Genomic DNA, 18,203 nt, shown 5'->3' on the forward strand with positions numbered 1-18,203 from the left:
TCGTTGGACAATATTGTATCCTCTGCCTTTGATGTGATAGAGACTTGCTAATGTTACAACATGGCCAATCTCAATTACGCTCTATTATACAATTAGGCTGGACGCTGCAAAATCTTCGTTCAGGCTATGTGCCTTGGCGTTTAATCAACACAACGTCATTATTTTCCATTTTTAACCTTACTGATAAACAGATCAGTTTGGCACAGAAAGGAGCAGACTATACAATCCTGAGCATCGAAAAACTCGAGAGATTACCATTGACAATGTCAGAGAGTCCTGTCATTGAATGGATAATACACGGAATTATCACCATTCCGATAACAACTGTGTACATTGAGTACATACCTGCTGGCCAGTATGAACAATTGGGTAAAGGATATGTAAAATCTGAATGGAAATTACCATACACACATTCTTGCTATAGTGACAGCGACAAAAATGTATTTCTTAGTGGTGAGAACTGTAAACATTCACTAAGCGGTATACTTTTGTGTCAAGGTATTAATTTACACGGAGCATGTGATGGAAATTCTAACAACCTTTCATGCCACCAGCTAGTCACACCTGCAACTCAGATAGAACCCTTCTTTATGCAACTTTCAAACGGGAGTTACATTCTTAGAACGGATCACAGATGTTGTGGCCTTGTGCCAGGGAAAAGTTATCTAGTAAGAGTAACATCCATGGTCAAATGCTGTATGCAAGCATTGTTTCCGAGTGGGCCTGCAGACACAGTGACTCCCATCTGGCCTCGTCTGAATCTCTATTCTATACGAATTGATACTTTAAGCAAAATGAAATCTGTACTTTTACAGACAACAGTGCCTATAACGTCATCAAAAGAGACGTATGATCTTCTAGTTGCAAGGACAGCTACTGAAGTTCATGACCTTTTATCAACAAATTGCCCCGTGCATTTTGTAGAAATGTTGAGCCAACTCCTTAACATGTCTAGTGCCACAAGCATCCCAGGCATATTTAAGACAGTCTTTACGGGACTTCTAACACCCTTCCAGGCAATTTTGGGAATCGTTCCTAATTTTGTACACTCTGTTTTTGGCGGTATACCATTATTTTTGGGACTTGTAGCAGGGATTTTATTTTTGACCCTCCTGCTTCGTTATGGCAAGCCAAAACTCAGACATAGCTCCCATGGGAATGGAAGAGACAATCCTAGCAATGCGCTACCGGGACAGGATAACTAACGTCCTTGGATTGGCCAGGCTGAGAGATCTAAACATGACCTGGTTCCTTTCATTCAGACCTATATGGCAGAACTGTATCTTACCGGTACTTCGATGTATGCTATGCGGAGATGAGTGCGTGTTGGACATCTGTCTTTCACTTTCATCAGCAGTACCAATGGACGTCGATACTTTGCTCAGTCCAATAACGGCTCACGCATTGTGTTGTCCCCTGCGGCTACCAATCCTGATGACGGCATTCGTTGAGACTCCTGTGCTACGACTAGGTGGTAACAGTGGAGCGAGTGACAAAAGCAACATCACCCAGGTACGGCCTTCTGTGAGCATTGCTGCTCCTGACTATGATGACAGCAATCATTCTCACACCTGCCAAGTTACAGCACTATCGAATTTGGTTGAACTGTCACCTGATTTTGTAGACCAATTCTTTGAGAGCCTGTCTGATACGATGTTCTCACCCAAACAGAAACAATAACTTTGGAGAAGCTTTCCGACACACAGCGTTCCCATGAACTCTGAATTCGGCCTTCAGTTTTGATCAACAAAAACTGCAAAAAGCTTTGGAACTCTATTTCCCCGTTCAAGCAATAATTCTTTTGAATTGGACATTTTTAATATTGACCCTTTTTGGCACAAACAATACTTTGCTTAAGGTAAAAACTATTCTTAGAGAACAGAAGCCTCAAACTTCTATTTCTAAACACATCTAGAGACATAATAAGTTACACCAGCCTCTAGCACATTTATTGCAATGCATTTATATGTGATGATTTATCTCGCCCTTCTTCTGTCAGAGATACTTCATGTGTAATTTTTTTGCTTAATCGTTCATTGATTTCATATGCAATAATTTTTGAATGATTTCTATGCTTCAAAAAACGTACAGTACCTAAAATTTCACGTATGACAAATACGCCTATTTCGAATGCATTTGTGTATTTTGGGGTGGGCAATGTTACACATGCATCTAATTGCTCTAGTTTTAGTAATTTGATGGACATGAAAACGTGGAGTGGGTGTTGCGTGTTTATCTAGGTTCCTGATCGATACTGTGACCTTATGCCCCTATTCGGCTGTAAATCCATTTATTCCCTATATTGGCATAACCGTTCAAGTGCGATTTTCAGAAAGTCATCTGTGGCCTCACACGAACAGAGCCACATTCCAGCATAGTTCTCTGCCACTTCATTTGCGACCAATTAGTGCAATGACAGAGCAGAAGTCACTATCTGATATTCCTAGATTAACACTCCGAGTTCTTCAACAAGATAAAAACTCAGCAAACCTGGAAATCCCCGCTTGCTGTGTTTTGATTAGTAATGGAACTCTAATGAGCAACTGATAGCTATCACTTCCTAGTGACATCTTTAATTGACGTCTTATGTCCAGCAAACTTGCGTCAAACCCGGCACCTGACAGGTATAAATATTACCAACGTTGCCTTAAGCAATAAGCTGTCGTGCTGTTGTATGCTGCCGTGCACCCTGTTGTGCATCCCATAGCTGCTGCATGCAGTACGCTGCTGCTGCTGTCCCTTGGTGGTGAAGCTACTGATACCATTATCGCTGCTAAAGCGCGAACGATGGTGCAGTACGCTTAGGAGCTGAACAGCCGTTCCTCTGCGAAGACATCCAGCAGATTCCAGCTGCCGCGGACGCTGTCCCCTGCCTCCTCCTCCCGACGCGCTGAAGAGAGCCGCTGCCTTTCTCCTGCAGAGAAATCCAGCTCCAGCGTTTCCGGTCTGCCCTCGCGGGTGACTGGGATATCGAGTGCCCCCTGAAGGAAATACCAGACTTCCATCATTCTATTCAGAGGTATGGTGTTGACTAAACCCTTAGACGAGAATTCTTGAAGCAAACCTTGGCAAAACTAACTTAACTTAAAGCTACTTACTTACTCCCCTTCCACGTGTTAGGCTTAGGTCAGGCACACTGGGGTAGGCTTAGTTAGAAGCACCAGTTGAGTATTTTAGCCTAATGTATATATGACTGTATATATGTTTTATTACTTTTAAACCATTGTATGGCTAAGAAACCATATCAATGCTTTTACAGTTCTATTTCGCAATACTTATCTTACTGTACGTACTTTTTATAATAACAAGTCTTGCAATTGTGGCAATACATTTCTCTTGTACGAGAAGAAAGACTGTTCAATAAATGTTAACCCTTTATTGACAAACGCCCGTCTCTCTATTCTCTACATCTCGTGAAAGTAAACTGCACTAAACTGACTGAGTGCAATACATGTCTATTGTTTCACACGACCCTAGAGATTGACTCTTGATCTGAGGAGCAAAGTTGTCATGTTGCACGGTTGTTGGAAAGCTGAATCCCTTCTTGTCTGTGCCAGGGAAGCTGATCACTTCCCATGCAGAGAAGAAAGTTTCCAGTGACCTCTGAGCTAGTTGGTAACACACCCAATTAAGTTTAGCATAGTCAGTGGAGGCCTGGAATATCCGCAGTTCCACGTCGATACTACTGTTTATGTTATTCCAATGCGCAGGGCCTAGTGGGAAACTAGGAACTACACTACATGGCGCCCAAACGTTTGGTAAGGCGATAAACTAACGCAAGACGTTAGAGTAACTCAGTCGTGCATATTTCACACAGACCCCTTTCTCCCGTAAATACTCCAATAGACGTCTGGAGTGGGTGAAAGGTTAAAATCCGCCCGACCTTAGTAGGAAGAGATTCCTATGTAAAGATCTGGTTTATTCAACGTTGAAGGATACAGTGTTCCAAAATATTGTGCACCTAATCTTTGTCTCCTTGGAGACCTACTCTGCAAACCTTGCATTTTAACAATGCCAGGAGAAAACGGAACCACTGGGGCCGCCATAAATGCGACTCAGCAGGATTCCGACGATACAGTACCGGGTGCAATAATCATCCCGGCACATTTAAGAAAATCTATAACGTTAAAACTTATAGAAAACGGACTGTCACTTCACGGTGGTACAGTAATTTCCGTGATAGAGGCTCACGAGTATCGGCAGACAGAGGTATTCTATTCATGGATAAACTTTCCAGCGGCAAACGCTACAACAAAAGAGTTTCACTATTACAAAATAGAGAAACCTCCGGAAGAGTACGCTCCTTTCGAGGAGATTGAAATTCCACTTAATTTCAAGAGCACCTGCTCTGGTTTAATGGCACCCTAAAACACAATGATCACATAACTAGGCTCGGTCCACTAGGTAGACCAGGAGCCACGTGGCCGGTTCTAGCCAGCTACACACCACATCCTGACATTGTAAAAATGTCTAAGGAAGAGCTGTTAGTACAGCTAAAAACACTAATTAAAATACATAGGCAATTAGTCCAATATGTAATGCGGACTGCAACAGTCCAACCAGCTGTTAATACACCACAGCTGACCCCTCATCAGGGGAACACAAATAAAATTACACCACAGAACATACAGTCATGTCTTGGTAAAACACCCGTAAAACGGGAACAAATTCCTTTCTGGTTAGCACAGAAAATCACTCAAATAGAGGCAGTATTTCCTGATACTACCCCTATGGAGAAACACAGAATCTTGACCATCTGCCTTCCTATGGGAATCGCACCACTCGTGGAGGACTGCGACAGTTGGGGTACAGTCTTTGCTTCCATTTACACAAAAACACACGGTGTTCCGTCTATGGCGGCAATACCAGAAGTGCTAAAACAGATTCAAAATGAATACGGTCCAGAGCCCGCTTTAAATCTAGGTATGAAATTACTGAAAGACTTCAAGCAGGTCTCGGCTATATTATTAGCCAACATAAAAGGAGAAGCAGCATCTGTGGCGATCCGCCAGAAGTTGAAGGAAACAGTTATAGAAGATCCTGTTGAGCTTGCAAAAATCATAGAAAAATGCTATGAAGAATTAGGTAGAGACAGCTTGGGTGGGAAACCAGTAAAGCCCCAACTGCTCGAAAATCCTGAAAAATTATTTATTAAAAATAATTTAAACACTCCTAAAAGGAACTGGGATGGAAATAAACAATCCACTCCCAAGGAAAAAGTTTTCCAGACCAGAGGAAGGTCTCCTCGACGGAGGGAAAGAACTCCGACTCGAGAACGCCAGTCTCCCCAGAGGGAGCCCTCTGAGAAAAGATATAACCTTAGAAATAGGGATAATCTGAAAAAACCTGATAGATATCAAAGTATTGATACACGTCCCTCTCGATCTTTTCCACAGAATTCGGAAAGAAGAGGACGGTCAGACCCAGGAGAGCACACCAAGTCCAAAGACAAGGAACCTGCTCAGAGTAAAAAATCTCAATTTCAGAAAAAGAAGGTAGCCAGTATTAGAGTAATCAACCATGCCGAGAATACTGAGGACACAGTTGCAAAACGGGGAGTGGGCATTGACAATGTTGGACAGTGCAACAGAAATCAGTATAGCGCGCAAGATCTTGATGAGTCATCTGGAGACAGTGGACACGAATGAATACATTCAGGTTGAAACTGCCGACACCAGACTTAGCGAGCCCCATAAAATATACGAAATAACATTGCGTATAGAGGGTGATAAGACTAGGAAAATTAGGGGTCTATTTTGGGATAAGCTCTCAAAAGGCTATGATATTCTGTTAGCTGAAAAAGATTGGCCCCCAGAGTTTGTCAGGGAGTGCCCTCGGGGCGAAGAAGTGATTATGCCTGCCTTCTCGAATCACATTCCGATTCACAAAAAATATACCTATGCAAGGAAATGGGCAGTAGCACAGGCACCTGCATTATATAAAAATCATGTAGGATGGGATGAGGATTCTCCTCCTCACAAAATCCAATTAAAAAGTGAACCAACTGCCCAACGGCAGTATCCCATAAAGCAAGAAGCTAAAAAACAGGTCAGGGAGATCTTAGATCAACTTGAATACCAGGGGGTGATTGAAACATGCACCTCTCAAATGAACAATCCTTTGTTTCCTGTCTCCAAGCCAGACAATTCATATTGTCTAGTTTTGGACTACAGACATCTTAATACATGTTGCAAAACTTTTGCAGTACAAAACTCGCATAGTGCAGCCCTAATGAATAATATAGTTAGGAAAAAATACAAAACGACATTAGACATATCTAATGGTTTCTTTTGTCAAAACATTGCACCAGAAAGCAGATATTTGACCGCTTTCTCTGCATTTAGGTCGCAGAAAAAATTCTGTCGACTCCCACAGGGGTTCAAGAACAGCCCAGGACTATTCTCTGCTAGGGTAACAGAGTTACTACAAATCTATGATGATGAGGCATTATCTTACGTAGATGATATCTATCTCACAGACGATGACTTGGATACTCACTTGAAAAGGGTGAACACATTATACTTGGTTTCGCAGCAGAGGGTTACAAATTCAACTTTAAAAAATCCCGGATTGCCCATCTGACAGTACTATTTTTAGGGTACGAATTATCAAGTGAAGGAAAAAGCCTAGCGGACAACTTCTTAGAGAAGTGCGCTGTACTCCAAGCTCCAAAAACGCTGAAGAATTTACAATCCATTCTAGGTTTTCTGAATTTCGGAAGAACTTACATCCTAAATTACGCAGAGAGGGTTAAACCTCTCTACGAACTAATTAAACCTGATTTTAAACAAATCAATTGGACTCAAAAACATACAGAAATTTTGAGATCACTGCAAACAGACATGTTAGCAAAAACAAAATTAGATACACGTGACAAAACGATCGATCTTGTAATCCGAGTCATCCCAGGAAGATGCGGATTCATGTACCTGACGTCTAATGAGGGAGAAAAGGTACCTATTTCAATTAAATCTCACTTGTACACACAAGCAGAAAAAACATTCAGTCACACGGAAAGAACTGTGAAAGCAGTGCAAATCGCATTAGCAAATGAACGAGAACTAGCACACGGCAAACGGATTAATATCCTTACAGCGGAATCCGCCTTCGAAGCGCTATTCAGCCCAGTAAACCTGCCTACAGTGTCACTGGATCCGAAATGGATACAGTGTATAGATTCTCTAGGAGCGGAAGGCGTGAAATACTATTTCGCCCCACAATTTGAAGAACTGAATGCTTTAGAATATGAAGAAGAATATCCTCTGCCAATCGAAATTCTGCCTCTCCCACAGTACGCCTGTATAATCTATACAGACAGCTTTGTACAGCATTTCAACGTAGAGAGAAAATCCTACGATGCAGCATGTGCGATCATTAAAGGTTGTTGGCTGTGCGGTAAATTCAGACCGAAAGTAACAAAAACTGAATCTGTAAGAAACTGTTCGGTTCAGAGAACTGAAATCAGATCTTTAAAGATGGCGCTCGAAAATGCAGAACGTGAATTCCCGACACTTATCATGTGCGATTCTCATTTTTGCGTCAACTCTTACAATAACAAACTGCAGAGTTGGATCGAAAACGACTACAAAGATGACACAGGGGCCACAATAAAGCATTAATTGCTCTGGAAACAGGTAGCCCTTTTACACAAAGAACTACAAAAGACTCACGTGATTCACGCACAGAGTCTTCAACGTGATGGCGTTCACGTTGCAGGGAATTCATTGGCTAATACAGCCACAGCGGAAGCAACTAACCCGGCTTCCGTAGCCACAAAAAAGCGTACAGATAAATACATAGACGGGGAAACCATGCTGGCAGTAAAAATGACCGTAAAAGGCGACTGTGCAGCGCTACCCGTAAACTATCCACTCAATTATGCATACGTAATCGATGCAAACTCCGTTCCTTTTGCTCGAATCCCTGGAGTGGGGGACAGAGTAATTCCAAACACGAAAAGGAGAATATTTTTAATAGCAGACGCACACATGGGATTGGGTCTGAGACACCAAACAATCAGGGACTCTCTGACTGAATTACAATCAGTTTTCTGGTGGCCGGGAATGAGTGTAGAACACCAAATATATGCAAACAACTGTGAAAACTGTAATAGGGATCGCAGTAGCGAACCTTGCTACCGGCTACCAATCAGAAAGAGCGTAACGCTGCCTACACCCCATCCTGCGTCCTATTAATAGTTAAGGCTAAACACACTTAAAAAATGAGGTCTCCAGCGCTCGGCTGACGCTAGAACTGTTATAAAAGATTTGCGAGTCTTTGTCGGCACATACGCAATTACCACGTTCCATTCTGACCAGGGTCCTGCTTTCAGCTCTCGAGCCTATAAGGAGGCCATGGCCAGCATTGGAATTGGGTTGCGGTATTCTTGTCCGTCGCACCCCGAAGGGAACAGTGTGGTAGAAAGAAAAATCTGTGACATAAAGCAATCTATAACAGCGAAGGTATTAGGTTCAGGCGCTGGGTGGGTCAAACATTTAATAAGTGTCTAGACTAGTCTTAACAACATGCCAAGAAATTCTCTAAAAGGTTTCAGCCCATACGAACTATTGTTCGGAATTAGAATGCGTATTCAGGACCTCGATAGTCAGATGTCAGTGGTACAAGAAGAAACAACGCACTTTGATGTAAAGGATCGTTTGGCTGTTTTACAGGAACTGAATGAAACAAGAAAATCCTTAAGCAACATAAAGTTAAAGCAACAGCCAAATACCACTGACGAGGCACCACCAGCAACAGCCCCAGCAAGGCCTGTCTGGATTCCAAAGATTGGGGATCTAGTCAGAGAAAAAATCGCGGTGAAGAAGGAATTTGGGCCTTCTTACAGAAAAGCAGTACCAGTCTTGGCAGTCACCGGAACAAGATCAGTTGTACTACCGCCCCATGCTGGTAAAAAGGAGAACAGAGTCGTGTCCATCGACCTGGTAAAACCACAAGCATGTGGCCTATAATCAACAGTAGGCCCAATGGACTCCCAAGAAACAACAGAATACCCAAACTTGCAACAATCCAAGAGGTTCAAACTGAAAGACTAATCACATTCGATCAGCCTGCAGTGCACAATGAAGGACTATGCAATAATGCCATGGAACTCGTGCCTCATAAAAACACAGATTGAAACAGTTCGTCAAGAAACATCACCAGTCTACACTAATGTGGCATCAGAAAATGCTACCGAAAGACAGATTGAAAGAACAATCCCATCAATTGACAGAACTGCCTCTGGTTATTTCATCAACTTCGACAACTTCTCTGAAGATCAAAACGACCCCGAAGTGATGCCAGAAACAAAAAAGACTTTTAAAGAAAAAGCAACGGAACTCTTTCATCAACTAAAGGAAATCTACCTTATTTCCCCTTGGCTAGAGTTCTGGTTGGGTCTAGGTGTATTTTTCCTCCTGCTTTGGCTCATCATGGTACTGTGTTTGGGAAAATTCATTGAGGGAAAATATATTAAAATGGACACAGCAAGTCAGAACATCAACTTAGTCCTGAAACCACACAGATCATCCCACGTGAAGAAAAGAGAACTGTCAACAGTAAATGTCACAGCAATTCCAATACCTGGTGGGGTAGTATGGGAGAAAACAGACTATGAGATATATGGTCCGGTCGAAATCCTGAAGTATCCTCATCAACTAAAGGTTTCCTTAAGTGACTTTGTAACACCTAGTACATTCTCTGATGATTGGGACTTTAACAGTATTAATGACATGATGTCTGATTTAGTAATGTCAGCTAGATTCACAGATCATGATTATTTACAAGGTTCATCTAGTTATGAGCATTTATTATGTTACACACACTATGGTGATCATTACTTGCATAAATCTGCACAGCCTAGAAATGTTTTATGTATAATCAATGGGAACATTGTGCTACACCACCTAAAAGCAGTTCTAAAGCATTTTTTGAGAAATTCAAATACTTCTCAGGGTTTAACACCAGTAATGCAGAAACGTTTTATTACAAACTGTTAGATAAAACAGGAATGAAAACAATGCTGACAAATTCTAAATTGATATATTCAGAAGCATTTTATGACAAAATGATGACATTTGGTTTTGATTATTGGAAAAATAATATTGAAACGAAAACAATTTGGGGTACAAAAGATTGGCAGGTGCAAGGCATTGAAGCACTATTTAGAACCTGCATGATACCAGCACAAATGTTGTTTTTAAATGACACAATACACCAAACATCTTGTCTTGGCCTAGCTAAGATCAAAGACCTTAAAACACCGTCTATACCAAAGCCAATACCTGAGAATGCAACTGCAGATATTGAGTTAGACGTGTCACAAATTTTACATTTCAACAGAACACATCCTGATTGGAAAAAGTGGTTAATCTGGCCTACTGACACAAACAGCTGTCAAGATAGATTCCTGAATAAAACACAGGGGTTAAAAATGACCAGATTAGACTCGAGATACTCCCAGAGACAACATCCAGGGATAATAACAACATACAGTGTAGGGAAACTCTGCCTTGAATGGCTAACATCATCCACATTGGCTGAAATTAAGCAACACTTGTCTTTACTAAAAGATGGTGCTGATTTGCGCGATTTCATTCTTGGACCACGCAAACAGTGTCAGAAGCGTTTCATAGCGACCAGTATCTATGCTGCGTACAACGAGGCTTGGAAAGTCAAACAAATTGAAACAGCTGAAAAAATACGAGAAATTGATCGTATTAATTTGGAAAAATCACTTTCTGTAGTAGACAATGGGTTAATGACTCTGTCTTCCAGAATATATTCGTTGGACAATATTGTATCCTCTGCCTTTGATGTGATAGAGACTTGCTAATGTTACAACATGGCCAATCTCAATTACGCTCTATTATACAATTAGGCTGGACGCTGCAAAATCTTCGTTCAGGCTATGTGCCTTGGCGTTTAATCAACACAACGTCATTATTTTCCATTTTTAACCTTACTGATAAACAGATCAGTTTGGCACAGAAAGGAGCAGACTATACAATCCTGAGCATCGAAAAACTCGAGAGATTACCATTGACAATGTCAGAGAGTCCTGTCATTGAATGGATAATACACGGAATTATCACCATTCCGATAACAACTTTCCGATTTAAAAAGTGCCTTGAGTACATACCTGCTGGCCAGTATGAACAATTGGGTAATGGATATGTAAAATCTGAATGGAAATTACCATACACACATTCTTGCTATAGTGACAGCGACAAAAATGTATTTCTTAGTGGTGAGAACTGTAAACATTCACTAAGCGGTATACTTTTGTGTCAAGGTATTAATTTACACGGAGCATGTGATGGAAATTCTAACAACCTTTCATGCCACCAGCTAGTCACACCTGCAACTCAGATAGAACCCTTCTTTATGCAACTTTCAAACGGGAGTTACATTCTTAGAACGGATCACAGATGTTGTGGCCTTGTGCCAGGGAAAAGTTATCTAGTAAGAGTAACATCCATGGTCAAATGCTGTATGCAAGCATTGTTTCCGAGTGGGCCTGCAGACACAGTGACTCCCATCTGGCCTCGTCTGAATCTCTATTCTATACGAATTGATACTTTAAGCAAAATGAAATCTGTACTTTTACAGACAACAGTGCCTATAACGTCATCAAAAGAGACGTATGATCTTCTAGTTGCAAGGACAGCTACTGAAGTTCATGACCTTTTATCAACAAATTGCCCCGTGCATTTCGTAGAAATGTTGAGCCAACTCCTTAACATGTCTAGTGCCACAAGCATCCCAGGCATATTTAAGACAGTCTTTACGGGACTTCTAACACCCTTCCAGGCAATTTTGGGAATCGTTCCTAATTTTGTACACTCTGTTTTTGGCGGTATACCATTATTTTTGGGACTTGTAGCAGGGATTTTATTTTTGACCCTCCTGCTTTGTTATGGCAAGCCAAAACTCAGACATAGCTCCCATGGGAATGGAAGAGACAATCCTAGCAATGCGCTACCGGGACAGGATAACTAACGTCCTTGGATTGGCCAGGCTGAGAGATCTAAACATGACCTGGTTCCTTTCATTCAGACCTATATGGCAGAACTGTATCTTACCGGTACTTCGATGTATGCTATGCGGAGATGAGTGCGTGTTGGACATCTGTCTTTCACTTTCATCAGCAGTACCAATGGACGTCGATACTTTGCTCAGTCCAATAACGGCTCACGCATTGTGTTGTCCCCTGCGGCTACCAATCCTGATGACGGCATTCGTTGAGACTCCTGTGCTACGACTAGGTGGTAACAGTGGAGCGAGTGACAAAAGCAACATCACCCAGGTACGGCCTTCTGTGAGCATTGCTGCTCCTGACTATGATGACAGCAATCATTCTCACACCTGCCAAGTTACAGCACTATCGAATTTGGTTGAACTGTCACCTGATTTTGTAGACCAATTCTTTGAGAGCCTGTCTGATACGATGTTCTCACCCGTACAGAAACAATAACTTTGGAGAAGCTTTCCGACACACAGCGTTCCCATGAACTCTGAATTTGGCCTTCAGTTTTGATCAACAAAAACTGCAAAAAGCTTTGGAACTCTATTTCCCCGTTCAAGCAATAATTCTTTTGAATTGGACATTTTTAATATTGACCCTTTTTGGCACAAACAATACTTTGCTTAAGGTAAAAACTATTCTTAGAGAACAGAAGCCTCAAACTTCTATTTCTAAACACATCTAGAGACATAATAAGTTACACCAGCCTCTAGCACATTTATTGCAATGCATTTATATGTGATGATTTATCTCGCCCTTCTTCTGTCAGAGATACTTCATGTGTAATTTTTTTGCTTAATCGTTCATTGATTTCATATGCAATAATTTTTGAATGATTTCTATGCTTCAAAAAACGTACAGTACCTAAAATTTCACGTATGACAAATACGCCTATTTCGAATGCATTTATGTATTTTGGGGTGGGCAATGTTACACATGCATCTAATTGCTCTAGTTTTAGTAATTTGATGGACATGAAAACGTGGAGTGGGTGTTGCGTGTTTATCTAGGTTCCTGATCGATACTGTGACCTTATGCCCCTATTCGGCTATAAATCCATTTATTCCCTATATTGGCATAACCGTTCAAGTGCGATTTTCAGAAAGTCATCTGTGGCCTCACACGAACAGAGCCACATTCCAGCATAGTTCTCTGCCACTTCCTTTGCGACCAATTAGTGCAATGACAGAGCAGAAGTCACTATCTGATATTCCTAGATTAACACTCCGAGTTCTTCAACAAGATAAAAACTCAGCAAACCTGGAAATCCCCGCTTGCTGTGTTTTGATTAGTAATGGAACTCTAATGAGCAACTGATAGCTATCACTTCCTAGTGACATCTTTAATTGACGTCTTATGTCCAGCAAACTTGCGTCAAACCCGGCACCTGACAGGTATAAATATTACCAACGTTGCCTTAAGCAATAAGCTGTCGTGCTGTTGTATGCTGCCGTGCACCCTGTTGTGCATCCCATAGCTGCTGCAGGCAGTACGCTGCTGCTGCTGTCCCTTGGCGGTGAAGCTACTGATACCATTATCGCTGCTAAAGCGCGAACGATGGTGCAGTACGCTTAGGAGCTGAACAGCCGTCCCTCTGCGAAGACATCCAGCAGATTCCAGCTGCCGCGGATGCTGTCCCCCGCCTCCTCCTCCCGACGCGCTGAAGAGAGCCGCTGCCTTTCTCCTGCAGAGAAATCCAGCTCCAGCGTTTCCGGTCTGCCCTCGCGGGTGACTGGGATATCGAGGGCCCCCTGAAGGAAATATTAGACTTCCATCATTCTATTCAGAGGTATGGTGTTGACTAAACCCTTAGACGAGAATTCTTGAAGCAAACCTTGGCAAAACCAACTTAACTTAAAGCTACTTACTTACTCCCCTTCCACGTGTTAGGCTTAGGTCAGGCACACTGGGGTAGGCTTAGTTAGAAGCACCAGTTGAGTATTTTAGCCTAATGTATATATGACTGTATATATGTTTTATTACTTTTAAACCATTGTATGGCTAAGAAACCATATCAATGCTTTTACAGTTCTATTTCGCAATACTTATCTTACTGTACGTACTTTTTATAATAACAAGTCTTGCAATTGTGGCGATACATTTCTCTTGTACGAGAAGAAAGACTGTTCAATAAATGTTAACCCTTTATTGACAAACGCCCGTCTCTCTATTCTCTACATCTCGTGAAAGTAAACTGCACTAAACTGACTGAGTGAAATACATGTCTATTGTTTCACACGACCCTAGAGATTGACTCTTGATCTGAGGAGCAAAGTTGTCATGTTGCACGGTTGTTGGAAAGCTGAATCCCTTCTTGTCTGTGCCAGGGAAGCTGATCACTTCCCATGCAGAGAAGAAAGTTTCCAGTGACCTCTGAGCTAGTTGGTAACACACCCAATTAAGTTTAGCATAGTCAGTGGAGGCCTGGAATATCCGCAGTTCCACGTCGATACTACTGTTTATGTTATTCCAATGCGCAGGGCCTAGTGGGAAACTAGGAACTACACCACATTGTAGTGGTATGCGTTGTAGTGTCATGCGTTGTAATGGTTGCGTTGTAATGGCATGCGTTGTAATGGATGTTGCGTTGTAAAAGTTTTGTTGTAATGGTAGTGCGTTGTAAAAGTTGTTTCCCTGATAGTAACAGTTAACCTCCACTTACATGAGCATATTTCTAAATGGGAGCATGGGTCCTGAACCTTTAATCTGCTCCTAGTTCCTACCTTTTCTGATTGCTAGGTATCTTTTTTCAAGGAAGTGAGGAATCTATTGATGATTATGATGCTGACTTAAAGAAAATAGCTATACCTTACAAATTTGCAACTTTGCATGCTGACCTTATTTGAGATTCTACAGTGATTCTACTGTAGAGTGCAATGCTTATGGGTTAATGGTGTAACAACTTTAAAGTAGTTATTGTTAGAACAATCAGAACTATCCAAGCATTGTGCCAAATCTAAAAACAAAGATACATCGATGTGGTCAAATCTTCTAAGTCATTCAAAAAGACTATAAGAAGGCTCATGAAAATCCAGTTGTTTTTCTAAGACTAAAAATTGTAAAAGTAAGAAGATAAGTCTATAGGAAACTATAGAATGTGCTACATATGTGTAAAATTTTAAGCAACACTGCTCAAATTACGGCATAACAGGTCATCACACCAGAGTATGCTGCAAGTAAAAAACAACCCCTGTGTTTAAATGTGCAATGAATTCAGACTCTTTGGAGCAAGAAATAGATGACATACAATGTTAATATAGATTATGATGTTCTCGGGCTGCACACTGATTAAAAAAGAGAACACCTATGTGTTCTATTGTTTTAGGTGGTATGCCAATAGATAAAGTTGCAGATTCCTTTCTCTATATGCTACAGTCAATCATTCAGTTTGAGTAGAGAGATTTCAAACCATCTTGGGTGACATTCTGCTCAAACACAAAACGTAACCTGTGGGTCTATGAACATTATCAGCCTAGCTGAGAAACTAACCATTGTGGAGTGTCCCTCTTATAGGACGGTTTCCCTCACCCACCGTAGGTGACATTCTTCATCATTGGGAACCTTCTCATACTGTGACACCTAGTCACAGTATGGGCTACAACCTCTTCACTAAGAGGGAGAAGCTCAGAGATGTTTTAGTATATTTTGTTACCATTAGCTGTACATCCTGTGATTTTTACAGGAGACCCTATAACCATGTTTTTTATTGCAATTCGAAGTTTGAATTTAAAGAGAGAGAAGCAGAGTGCAAACTCTTTGTGGCTGAACTCGGGTCCATCTGTAATTGGATGGTTAGGTCAAGGTAACTGAGCTACATTTTTCTTTCTGATTCCAGTACTTCTTTTCACAGTCATTATACAAACAATTTCATGATGTCTTTTCGGGTAACTGTACAAAATAGGATAGGTCCCAGTCGTACAATTTCAGACAAAACACATTTAATTGAATGTCAGCAGGCATTGACTCAATTACACATCATGAAATATGCATTTCAATATTATTTCATGATATTGAGCAACATCCAGCAATATGTATGAGATAACATATCATTCCAAGTACCCCACAAGGTGGGGGGCAAAAAGGGGAAAGGGTATTGTGCACTTAGAGAGGGTGGGAGAGAAAGATAGTCACAATTAATGCATCAAAACATTATTTACAGTTACAGCCGGCTTCGCTTAGCTACATATTTAAAAGATGACAAGTGGAAGGCCATTGTTTGAAACACACTGTCACAATAAAAAATGCACTGTTGACCAAACTGGCAAAGGCAGTGACGTAGTCGACGTTTTGAAGTTGTGGTTTGTGTACTTACAGCGGGGTCTTCCTCAGGACAGGATAGAGGCCACCATAGACCACCATTGACTGGAAAGTAGATATATAGTAGGTGGGACTTGTGGGTTCCAAAGTACCAGAAAAGCGTACCAATGTCACATAGAATGTGCAGTAGGAACTCCTTCCTAGCATGCACCACTTGCGTTCAGTGAGGAAGTATAAATTATTCCAGACTGGGCCCGAAGGTTCCAAAGATGCTGATTGTGGAAACACTGAGTAATGGCATAAATCCCTCTTTACGGCTGATGAATCTGTCATTCAGGAAAATGTGCGTCCATCTCCTCTTTTCGGGTAAGGTAGGGATTTTACAGGGATTCCAATATAAAACAGTTTTAAATAAGGATTATAAGCATGTTTCACATAAAGTGAGGAACATTCCTTTTAGTGTCAAAGAGGATATCAACCAAGGATTAGATTGATTGGTTTATTGTGGTGTCATTGAAAGCATAGAATCCAGTGAATGCTTATCTCCCGTAGTTGTTTCATGTAAAAAAAAGTGGTAAAGTTAGATAATACATTGACCTCCATTATTTAAAATTGAACATTCTAGTTTACAAATTTCCACTCCTCAAAATTAGTGAGATACTTGCCATGATTAAAGGAATTATTTGGTTTACCTCATTAGACTTAACTCTAGCATATGATCAAATTCCTCTACACCCTGAAAGCAAACACCTCAGTGCATTCATTACCCCTCGCCTATCTATCCGAAGTGCATTATCGGTTGAATTGACTTTTCCTGGCTTCTCCTGCTACGTTCTTCTCCAGAGCACTAAATCCTTTTCAGCAGTCCTTCGCCAAAGGGGTATCCGACCTTGTGGAACTGTTTTCAGCTACAGCCATCTGATTCATCCCGTTGGGAGATTTATTACTTCCATTTCAGCGACTAAGTCTGAACGTAAAGTTTTTACTATGGCTTTGACTCTAGGCCATCCAACGATGACATCTCCTGAAGCCTTACTCCACTGAGCTTTACCTTCTCAGGCACTTTTTCTCACAATATCTTCTCAGTACGAAGGTAAGCACTGACCAGCTCCAATATACTTCTTGTATCCACACCAGGCTCTTTCACGGTTGGCCATATTATTTTACTTTGGCCCAGTCTTGCACGATTAGATATCTGCGGTTGGAGCTTTACTAAAAACTTTTAAAATTAATAACTCTGGTTCTACTGATTGGAGTTTTGTTGTTTTGGTGTCAAATAATTTAATAAAATGTACTCTATGTTTCTAAATTGGTTTTGGAGTTTTCTTGTGTCGTATTTTCACTTTATTACTGTTTGTGTGATACTTTACACATTGACTCTAAGTTAAGCCTGACTGCTTTTTGTGCCACGGTGTCTAGGGTTAAGTACAGGTTAATTTACTGAGTTTAGTTGTGGGTCACCCTGCAAGAGATTGTGGTTGTTGCTTGCCCAGAGCTCACACCCAAGTCAACCCACAACCCAATTTCTAACAGAAGACAACAAGCCTTTTCCATCCGTGCACCCAGAATCTGCTATAGCATCCCTGTAGTGTATTAGAGCACCACAATCCTAATACAATTCAGCCAAAAGATGAAGATGTATCTCTGTTGGGATGGAAACGTCCCTTGCATGGTTAAAGGCGTGTACCCCTGCCTTGCATCCTAATTCTGTTTTGTTGTAGGTAGACATGGATCATGCATGTGCGCCATGACATAGGCCTGTCTCATGGCACTGAAAATGCTACCCTCATAGTGGTGGAAGGCTACTTCCTTCACCAAGAGTTAAGCAGCATGAACGTGGTGGTGGTTGTAACATACCATGTAGTGGTCAGTAGTAGTGAACAGGCCCTTTTTACCCTGTGTCACTGGAGTGATGCCTACT

Source organism: Lissotriton vulgaris, chromosome 6 (assembly GCF_964263255.1).
Source record: "Lissotriton vulgaris chromosome 6, aLisVul1.2, whole genome shotgun sequence".
Taxonomy (NCBI): Eukaryota; Metazoa; Chordata; class Amphibia; order Caudata; family Salamandridae; genus Lissotriton; species Lissotriton vulgaris.